At 35.1% G+C, this 11,780-nt stretch overlaps 1 long non-coding RNA gene across 1 annotated transcript; it reads right to left on the bottom strand.

The window, feature by feature from the left end:
• Positions 1-341: 341 nt before the first annotated feature.
• LOC131076522 (uncharacterized) lies at positions 342-10,952 on the bottom strand. Its single transcript, XR_009113386.2, has 2 exons — positions 10,628-10,952; positions 342-569 (listed from the first exon to the last, which is right to left on the bottom strand). It is a non-coding gene; the product is annotated as an uncharacterized LOC131076522 (long non-coding RNA).
• Positions 10,953-11,780: the final 828 nt, after the last annotated feature.

Genomic DNA, 11,780 nt, shown 5'->3' with positions numbered 1-11,780 from the left:
AAAGATGATTAATAACAAAGGCAAAAATGCATCGTTTACTAACAAAGGCGTATTAGGAAAAGACTTGACTGAAGAAAGCCACGCATCTTTCTGAAGAGTCGTGACCCAGTAGTACGACTCATGCAGGATTATACATATATCAGGTTTTGGGAGATTGAGGAAGAAAAAGAAGGGAATCGTATATTGCCGTTGCGTGAGTGAAGCCATTCACCATTTTGATTCAACAGATGACAAGGCAACCATTCCAGGTATGTCCGAAAACTCAGAACAATACAAGAAGGATCGGTTCCTAAGTTAATCAGTAAGTCTGTACAATGCAAACATTCAATACGATAATACCATAACTGCAAAAAATTACCAAATTCATATGATTCAATAATGATGTGAACCACATTCCATTAAATTGATATTAAAATATGAATCGTAATTCAAAGCAATAACATACGATAACTCTGTGAACAAGGTTTTTCTCCCTGTACATGTATTAACCATAAAATTATTAAAGAATATGACTCATACAGAATGCTTGTTGTGACCCAGTGAGTACTTCCTCATTATGTGATTGGTACCTAGCACGTTAAGAAACTAAATTAAGTTTTAATGGTAATTCAAAGAATGAACATAATAATTTAGGGAATTAAATTAATATACAGAATGAATCATCTTCCATTGATATGTTGATAGACAGGGATTGCTTAAATTAAACTTAATGTCATATGTGTTTTTTAATTACAATCAGTTACCATCTGATACGTATAAGTAGTTTAAAATCTTAATGAGGTTATGCCATGAAATAGCCAATTTTCCACAGTATGGCATTTACAAACTCCCAAATGAATTTCGTTTCCTGTTTCATCTGATTTTAAAACAATAAAAGAATGACATATACGAATTGTTGAAATACTGATCCAATATTAATACAAAACTGAATTAAAGCAGACTGTGCCCACTTATGTATTAACAGTAAAACAGTAAATCTATATTTACAAGAAATGCACTTAAAAATTCAGGAAGACGGAGAGATTGGGAGAGGAGGATAATGTCTGTCTTAGTTGTTTACCTACTGATCCATGTAAGATCAGTAGGCCAGTAGGGCACATGACTGCTACTGGGCCTGGGACTGGCAGTTAATAAGCCCCTCTACGATCTGATACTTCCTCGGTTCAATAACCTTAGGGGTGGGACAAGGTATGAATTGCGGGGGTAAGACCCACACCACTGATAGTAAGCCAAAGGGGCATGATGACTGCCTTTGGATCCAGAGTGGGATGGATGGGCTAACCGGATCATTCCTTGTGCTACCAATTATGGTTATTTAAGGAAAATGTTATAGACCATATAAGTTATGACTGAATAAATCTGGTTTCCGCTACCTATGTATAATTTGTTAAAAAAGTAATTTTCTGTATATTTTAATATGATTTTGTTTTGAATATGAACAATGATTTCATTTCTGATTTATTTTTTCTATCTGTATTCGAGGCAAACATATTTATACCAATATAACTAGTAAGGGACATTACACCAAAAACTCCTAAATTATCCAAGGAGAAATTAACTCCCAACAATGTATTATTATTATTTTTAATGAACATTTCCCAATTAATTTTATTTAATAAAGGAACATAGTACAATGTATTGTTTTCTTGCCCACTGTAGGTAGTCAAATTCTTGGTTTGTTGTTTCCTCTCCAAAACTCTTCCTTTTTGGGTATTTTGCTTCTCAGGTGGTTGTAATCGGATGGATTCAGCACATATGTCAAACTTGTACTGACTATTTTGTGACACAGTTTGATATGATTAGGAAGGTCTTTTAAGTTAGGAACACATTGGACCATTGGAGTCATGAAGTCACTTTTTGAGAAAAATGACAATAGCTGTTGTTGAAGTTGGGAGATTATGATAGAAATTAGTTTGGGTTTGGCTGACGAAGTGACAAAAATGTCTAGTAAGAAGAAGATGAGATCGCCACATGGTTGTTAATGGACAACTCGTTGTCTACATGCAACCATCCATATTTCTAGTGAGGAAATTGAACAGGTGGCATTTCCATCCCAAAACTATTGACCTTCTTGTAGAGATAGAGAAGCATAAAAGGGGACCAAATACACCACTAGGGGTTTCAGAGATAAAATCTTCTTTCTATATTTTGAGATGGACAATAAAATTATCAAAGTTGAGAAGAATGCAGAAGTTTGTTGAAACAGGGTAATTGTTTGAATTATTGCACAAGCTGAAAAAGACCATCAACATGGCAAGGTATCCATTATGAATGCACGATATAGTGAATCAGATACTAGTAGCATATTGTTGTTAGGAATGCTTCAAGAAAAATATTAGTGTTGTGTGTTTGTTTTCTTCCATTGTGGTACGTTTATTTGCATGTTTAATAGTGTTGTTATTTACTCTTTAAGCTTTCAGTATTATTTTAGACACAATAAAAGCCATTAGGGCAAATTGATAAGAATATAGAATTTTGTCAAATAGGTAAGTAACCACTAAGGTTATCAACCCAATGGATTATGAATCAAATGGTATCAAAGTAGTAATTTCTATTGGAAAATCTGAGTTTGTAGATGAAGTGCCAAGAAAAGTTTGTAATCTTCTGAATCTAAGATTGAATATAGAGCGGTTGAATCTAAGATTGAATTTAGAGTGGTTGAGATGATTTATAATAGCAAAAGAAAACAATGGAGAAGCTAAGTTCCAAAAGCTAAAAAGAAGATGTTGTGAAGGTCTCTTAGCCTCATTTTGACATCACAAAATTTGAACTTTTTGTATCAAAATGATAAATATTAATAGGCATCAAAATTGTTGGTGTTGGAAATAAGCCACACCCGGACCAACGATGGACTAGTCCAAGAGGGGCTAGTAGCTCAGTGGTAGAGCACTCCAACAGCGTATGGAAGGTCCTAGGTTCGGATCCTAGCTGGTCCATGTCTCAACATGGTATCAGAGCCAGGTCCAGGCTAGGAGCCCCAAGCACACGAGAGGTGTGGCTTAAGGGGGGGTGTTGGTGTTGGAAATAAGCCACACCCGGATTGACGATGGACTGTTCCAAGAGGGGCCAGTAGCTCAGTGGTAGAACACTCCAGCAGCGTATGGAAGGTCCTAGGTTCAGATCCTAGCTGGTCCATGTCTCAACAAAAATGTTGGTCGAGTCGATTCTAGTTGCAAAATGATAGCGTCACATGTTTTATATGCTTGTCATCATCTTCATCCATACTTGGAGTGACGTAGTTGATTGGATTCATGTTGAAAGATATTCCAGTTTGAAAAAGAACCATCCTTCATTTCAGTCGAAATTATAGGAGCAGTCACATAGTATAGAAAATTACGGGAACAATTAAATTTGAAATTCTATTAGAGCTAGTGCAAAACCCTTTTATGGAAATCTTCCTAGTAGTATTTTTCCAAATGTTGCAAGTTTTCAAACCAAAAGTGAAATGTTAAAATTTCAATTCTTCACCAGACAATTTGCAGAAACAATTAAATCAAAAAATTTATGAAAGCTGGAGCAAAATGGTTTCATAGGGGGTTTTCTGACATTAGTATTGACGATGTGACAAGGTTCTGTGAGAAAATATTGATCTAGTAAAAAAGTTATACTTGTTTTCTCCTTCATGGAATTCACAAGCTTGACCGACATGTTTTATTGTGAATATTTAATAAAATAAAAATTATGAAAAATCACAGATCACAAACCACAAATTATGAACTCCATGAACTAAAATTTTGAAAGATTGTGCATAAGTACTTTTTCTAATCCAAAAGTTAGAAATTTTAAAGGTTGTGAGTTGTGAAACACATTCAAAGTGCCGACAAAGGCAAGCTACCAATATGTAGGTGAAAGAAAATCAAGCAAAACACTTATAACAGTTCGAGGAACTGGTGGAAAGTTGCTAGTTTAGAAGCATGCCAATATCATGGAATGCAATGACTGTTGGATATGTACGCAATAGATTTGTTGATATGACATTCGAAAAATCTTTTTGCCATCATCCTCCAAACCAGTGCGTGCTGGAAATTTCAAGAATAGGGAATGGACATTCATCAAAACATAATCAAAGCAAGATTTTTATTTGATGTAGTGGTTGCAGATGCCTGGTAAATATGTATGCCATGGTTGCAGAGTACGCACAAAATGGATTTGCTGCAAAAGTTTTAAATATTTCAAATATACATGCAAGCATAGAAGCATGGGAGTCTCTGGATAAGGATAGCTAAGCAGATTCTCCTAAGTCTCACATAAAAGCTGCCCAAGTATATGGCATCTGGCACCTATGTCATCCTTTCTGTGGAGAAGCTTCAATATTAGGCATTGTTGCATATGAAGAATATGCTTTAGTAGGCATAGCTCTTTATGTGAAGAATATGTATGCTAAATGTGGAATCATGCACAAGATGTTGAACTATTTGACAATATGCTTCAAAAAGTATGGTTTACTGCCAACGCAGTATATTTATGAAATGGATTTTCTTCAAGAGCCAAATGCTATAACCTTTGCAATGTGCAGATAATTAATGCTAAGGCATTGGAAATTCAGTTGGCAGATATAAAGCAAATTCATTTCCATTTTTGTCAGCATCTCACACATTTTCCAAAATGGGCATTTTGAAACAGATTATGGCTACCCATAAAAGCGTAATGCAATAGGAGGTATTGTTAGTTATCACAGTTGCAAATGCTTTGGTATACAGATATGCAAATTTGGGAAGCACAGACAATGCATGTGAATGATTAGGTGAGTTGTCATAAGCGCAAGTATGCACAAAATGGATTTATTGAAAAGGTTTTATTATGAAGACCAAAACTTTTTCAAACTATTGTTGATTCTGGATTTGAGCGACCTATTGTCACGAGGATTGCACCCTGAATGCTAAGTGTAAAACTCAACAATCCTGTGAAACACGAGATGATTTTCAGGCTTGTGGTTTGCCTATAATGGAAATCAACCTCCAGATGAAGGGTTGGTTCCCTTTGTAAACACCTCCTAGAGTTATTAACTTGGTTGGAAAAGGGATATGAAGATAACTGAAACTGAAATCCTAATTCTAACAGAAGGTGATGCACCTAAAATAAGATCTGTAATAGCTGATCTTGATTCACAATCTGCCCAAACAAAAGCATAGATTTGTTCACAACTTAATCCTAATCATTGAACACATAAACATTTCATATGAAGGTCTTGGTTTTCAATGTTTGTTTTTAGGAAAACTGATTTTCACAACTTTAATCAATGAGAAACCATTTAGACACAACATATTACCTGTATTACTAATGAATATTCTTGCTTCAGCTTTTGTTTGAATGAAAAGAAATAAAGGATTCAATGAAAATCACAATATTATCTTATTATCAGACATACACAATTGAGAAACAAGAATGGAGAAGGAAACTTGATGCTTTTATTAAATCAAAAAGGACTCTTTGCTGTTACAAAACTGAATAAATACTCTGAAAATAATTGAAATAGCTTGCTGAGTTACAATGCTGAAAGCTTGTTGTGTGTGCAAGCAAGTAGAAAAGAACTAGATCAGAAAAGAAGAGAAGAAAAGACTTATGAAGAAATCTTGAGAAGAACTTGAAGCTGAGCTATTGTGCCTTGTAGAACTAAAGATGAACTGAAGTCTTCTTTCTTGACTTAATCTTCAACTTGCATGATAAAGCTCTGTGGGGTCGAATTTGAGGAAAAAGTGTGCATGAGATAGGGTTAAACTGCTAGAAACTGAAGTTAAATTGCTCCCAAAGTTGTCTCAACTCATAACTAACCCATGTGGGGCTATAACTGATGTAGAATTGAAGAGAATGCCCTCAAAACTCCACCTTTTTGCCTTGCCAACTAGCCTTTGAACTGATAATGTTTAAACAGTTTGTGCATGATGTTTTCTCATTAATTGTTTGATCTTCTCAAGTGCATAATGAAAGAGATTATAAGTGGACTTAAAGTGCACTTGACCTTTCAAGGCGTAGAGTTTTTCAAACTTCCTTTGCTGACCACTCCTCAGTATTCTGAGATTGTGAAATGACCTATATTTCTGGGAGACTGTTTTATCTCAAACTTTCATAATAACGTCTTTGTAGAGTAATATCTTTCTTGTCAAGTCTTTGTACTGGCACCAACAATGCATTTTCTTGTTTTGAGACCTTGAGATCTGTGTTTACTATGAGTACTCTCTTGATTTTGTTGTCACACAGTACTATGATTGTTAGAATCATGGCTTTGTTCACATCCCGATTTGGGTATTGGTAGGCTCTCTCCTACATAAAATGACTATATTTCTTACTTGGATCTCTATCATACAATTTGCTCTCACCATTTCAACTCATTGACTGATGTTCTCATTGTAGGTCTTCTCTTTTAGGGCTCATATGAAATGTCTCAAATCTGCTCTAAGTTGTGCATAGGTCACTATTATTGTGTATAGAAGGCTATATTCTTCCTTATTGACTGCATATTTGACATAAAGGACTGCTATCTTGGCTTGTGCTCTTGAATCTTTCCATGTAATGATTGTAGCTTCTTTGCACAACTATCTCCATGGCTATTTGAGCTTCGTCCTTGATGCTCCAGGGTATCTTTTCAAGGTCGTTGATGCCTTTATCATGGCATGTCACCATGATTTCATTTCTAAGTTCAACGACTCCTCAGTGACCTTCTAATAAAGATTCACTGTGATTTTGATATTTACTGTCATTAACCTTGGACTGTGGTTTTGATTGATTCTAGGGGTTTTTATTGAAAAATAAATTGAATGAATGATTCAATAATTGGATAATTGGAGATTACAAGGATGACGTTCTAAATTAAGAACAAGTCGTTTAAAGTGAACTACTAAAAAGCTAAACGCTAAATAAAGCTTAAAAGCTAATTAACTAAAAAGAAAAAGCTAAATGTTAAATAAAGCTTAAAAGCTAATTAACTAAATGACCATTAAACAAGGAGCTAAATATAGGTGACTAAAATATAATTAAATATTCTAATACCCTCCCTTAATGGTCATTCTATCTACTAACTACCCTACAGAAGGCATTGTAGATCTTTTGATCACAAGTGAAAATAACACTCGCCGCGATGGAGACCCTCCCTGGATCTGAAAAGTGTTAATGACCAAGAATACCAGAATCTATCCAACCTGACGTTGGGTAACCAAACTGAAACCTGAAAACATGATTTTGAGGAAAATCGACAAACCCTCCAAAACTGAAGATACAAATCATCATTTTTGTGGAAAAAATGGTAAAAAACCCTAAATCGATTTTTGAGGAAAAAATCGAACAAAACCCTGAAACTTCGCATGGCAAGACCCAAAACATCACGTGATAAGACACCAAACATCACGTGATAAAACATCAGACATCACGTGGGAAAACACCAGACAACATCACGTGGTAAAATACCAGACATCACATGGTAAAACCCTAATTTTTGAGGAAAAAATCAAGAAAAACCCTCCCATGATTTTTTATGGTGAAAAATCAGAAAACCCACGCAAGCTTTTGCAGATGACAGATAATAATTTTTAAGGAAAAAATTTTAAACTCTGCGAACAATTTTTGAGGAAAAAAAATGTGAAAACCTTGGGACTCTGGCCTAAATCAATCTGATCAAGGCAACAATATTCAGATATCGTGAACATGAACTGTTTCCAGGTGTTGTGGTAGCTGTTGAACTTCTGACTGTGTTCCAACATGATGTTGGTCAAAGATGCCATCACAAAAATGGAGGTTGAACGAGGTCAACCTAGTGAAAGCATGAGACAAAAGAATCCGATCCAAAAATCAGAATAGAAGCAGCTGCACAAAAAATTTGAAACCCTAAAGGAGAATTCTGGTACAAATTCTAAGGCACGAATTTCGAGGTTTGGAAGAAACCCATAAATTAAAAAAATTCTGCAAACTTAAAACAGCATAAACAGTGCCCAGAAAACACCAAAATTCTCGATGTCCACAAAATTAGCAGAAATTGTGGACTGTTTTTAAATTCCAAGGCAAATTCGCTAGCACAAAATTTGAGGCACGAAAAACGAGGCACCCAGAAAAATATGAGACCAACCCATAAAAGCTCTCGAAAAACTCACCAAGAATCTGAAATCAGAATGCAGATCCGACGGCTCAAAAATTGAGGCACAAAAAATAATGCACCCAAAAAATCTGATGCTGACCCAGTTGAGGTCTCAAAAAATCCACCAAGAATCTGTAACCAAAATAAAATTTCGACTTGAACCGAAGGGTCAAAACCCTAGTCGAAAATTGCAGAAACCTTAGGAAAATTTTCAATCTGCAAAAAAAAAACCTCCAGGTTGCAGACCCGAAAATCTCCAAAACCCTAAAAAAAACATGAACTGCTGCCTAGCACAAACGAATTCGCCCACGAACTCAAAACCCTCAAAAAGCCTTCAAAAAAGCAAAATCGTTTTTTTATAAAAAAACAATAAAAAAAAATCTGGAAAATATTCCAGAAAGAAGGCCATGAATTTTTATTAAAAAATTCGCCAAACTTTAAAGAATCCCATCGACCCGCTTTGATACCATGAAAAATAAATTGAATGAATGATTCAATAATCGGATAATCTATTCAACAATATACAAGCGTATATAAAGAGATTGCAAGGACGACGTTCTAAATTAAGAACAAGTCGTTTAAAGTGAACTACTAAAAAGCTGAACGCTAAATAAAGCTTAAAAGCTAATTAACTAAAAAGAAAAAGCTAAATGTTAAATAAAGCTTAAAAACTAATTAACTAAATGACCATTAAACAAGGAACTAAATATAGGTGACTAAAATATAATTAAATATTCTAATATTTATGACTGTGTTTGCATTTTACAATTATGACGTCCTTGTTCTAACTGTGTTCACTGCTAACTAGAGGGCCTTTCACTATTCTAATTTTGCATTCATATCAATAGTTCTTGTTCATATTTGAAGATATCTTTTGGTCATTTTGCACTATTCCTTTCATGAATGCTATCTGATATTTTTGTCTCTGCTATTTTGTTGTCACGAATACCTTTATGACCTGTTCAAAACTCTTAGTATCGCCTGCCTACTGTTTCTTTGTTCTCAGTTTGAAGCTATCACCCTAAAATTTGATCCAAGCTCACTATTTTTGTCAAACTTTTATCACCATGTTTTCTTTTGTGGGAGCATCACCCTTTTAGCATTCGATGATAAAGATTTTTATCATTTGCTTTATGATGAAGACTTTATTCTTGACTATCCTATGACTATTTTCTGCACTTTGATTGCTCTGCTCTCATACTGTATTTTATGTTTCTTTATGCTCATAACACTGTTCGTTACTTATTGATGTTTCAAGCCTTGAAGAGAAAGCATGATGCTCTGTTTCATAAGTTAGGGCTTCTAACATGACATTGATTCTTCATAGGACTGTGTCTTAGTTGATAATCATTGTTCATTGATGCTCTATGTATTGACAATCATGGGACTGAAATACGGTCAAGATTACAACTTCTTACCTTGATGAAAAGCTTTGTCACTAATCGAATTCTCTATTCATTTAGTATTTGTACTCTCATATGCTTTTATGGGTTATTGTAACCTTGTTTCTTTTGATATCTATCATTGCTTATAAGACTTTGAACTTTCCCAATAATACCATGTTAAAGGTGACTGCAATTCTCACAGTTCAAACCTCTCTGCTGCTCTATATTGAGGATCCCATATCATGCTCACTGTTTTTGCTTTCTTTAGGTGGTTCTGCCTCTTTGGAGACTGTGTTTTAGATTGCAAACATACCTTTTGTAGACTCTCTTAAGGAAACCCTCTTAAGATCCTTTCCTTTGGTTGCTGTGAGGGCTTGTTTACCACTGCCATGTGACTATGACTATCCTTGTAAGATGAAACCCTCTATGACAGTGTATAGAGACTGTTCTTTTATCTATTGATACTCTGTATTTGAAACAAACTCCAGGGGACTAAGACAAAATGCTCTCAAAATCTTTATCCTATATGCCTGTGTGAGCTGTGATGATTGATAATGTTGTCTCAAGACCCCAATCACTGCCCTTTGTTAATCTATGAGGCCTTAAATGCTTTATGATGGAAATGACCTTTGCTTCTTTGTTTGATACATTGTCATGATGTATTTGTTCTTATCCCTTATGGAGTGACTGTCTTAAATCCTTCTATTCTCTATTGGCTCTATGTTTTAAGAGTCTATGCATCTATGATTTTTCTGCAACATGATGATGTATGGTACACACTTTTCAAAATGTTGCTCCTTCAACCTCTTGCTATATAATGCATCTTCATGACTGATCATACCTGTGCCTTGGCTTGAGACCCTTCTTTCACTATCAAAAACCCCCTATCTCGGCTGTGAATCATGTCTTGATCTCTTATTTGTTGAAGGGTAATCTTCATGAGAAGTTCACTCACTTGATTCTTAGGACTTAAAGCTTCTATCACAGTTTTAATCATGGCTAACCCTATAGGGCTTTAAGAAAATATTGATTCAAATCCTTTTCCACTATAGCTGTCATAGCTTAGAGATTTCAAATAAACTTACAGAAAACTCTAGATCTATTATTGTAGGCTACCATGCGAGGTAAAATAATGAAGTACTTTTTCTCTTTGTATAGTAAATCTTTGAAAGCCTACCTCTGCAGGAGTTCTTGACTGAGACTCTTTCATCTTACAGCTGTTTGCTCTCTCTTTCTTGCTCCTTCATTCTGTAATGCATTTCCATGTATATATCGCTGCACGTTGTTGAAAAATACTGATCTTTGATAGCACCACGTGCTGCAACAAAACTCTGCATTAAATTTGCCTCACAAAGAGACTCCACATTTACGGTGAAAGGGCAAAGAACAGAAGATTTCATAAAAAATTCAGAGAAACCATAAAGTAGCATGGAGAAAACTTCCCTCTCATATGCATGGACTCCACTTAACTCTTTCACGTGACCATAAGGCTTTGCATTATAATAAAAGATTGTTTAGGTTTTATTTATTTTGCCCCTTTTGTTTATCTTTTGGAAAATTTTGCCTATAAAAGTGGAAATGAAAGTTGGTGCATATCCCTAATGAATTTAAGACCTTCGATATGATATCCCTCTCTTTCATTAAGATTTTTTTTAAAAAAATTTACCATAAAGTCCTAGAACCTTGTGTGAGGCATTTTTAGCCTACAAGCAAAATATAGGTAACATTTTGGCGACATCTCAAGGGTGTTTGCTTGCTAAATATGATGAACCAGTACCTTTGCATTCATTGGGTAATAGAGTCTTGGGAAACTCACGTTCAGACCTTAGCTCAGTTGTTAGAAACATTGACCAGTAGCATGAACCTAAAAAGTAAACTAAAACCTATGCAACCAACACTTAGGGAAGGGGAAAGAATTGAAATGAAAGATGTGCACCAACACTTAGAGGTAAGCAAAACTCAAAAAATAATGTGCATCAACACTTATTGAAATGGGAAACCTACTCTAATATGTACAATATAGATCATTCACCTCAATAGCAAAACTTGAGATGTATCACATTGACTGGGATAGGTAGCTCTTCTCCATCAAGATTGGATAGCTGGAAAGCATTGTGTGGTTTGCAATATATGATCACAAATGAACTACTCCACATAGCATCAAACTTTGTATGCTTTTCGGGTCTACTCTTAAGCTCATCCCATTTAAGAACTAGATCTCTGTTGACGTGTATTTTGTACACAATCATACACAGAATAAAATACCCAAGGGTACCTTATCCTCTCTTGAATAAAGTCTCTGATTGCTGAAGATGTCGCAAAAAAGGATC

This window comes from Cryptomeria japonica, chromosome 3, assembly GCF_030272615.1.
Source record: "Cryptomeria japonica chromosome 3, Sugi_1.0, whole genome shotgun sequence".
In the NCBI taxonomy this organism is placed as follows: Eukaryota; Viridiplantae; Streptophyta; class Pinopsida; order Cupressales; family Cupressaceae; genus Cryptomeria; species Cryptomeria japonica.
The sequence above is the reverse complement of the archived record's forward strand: the minus strand, read 5'-3'. Positions and strand labels throughout refer to the sequence as shown.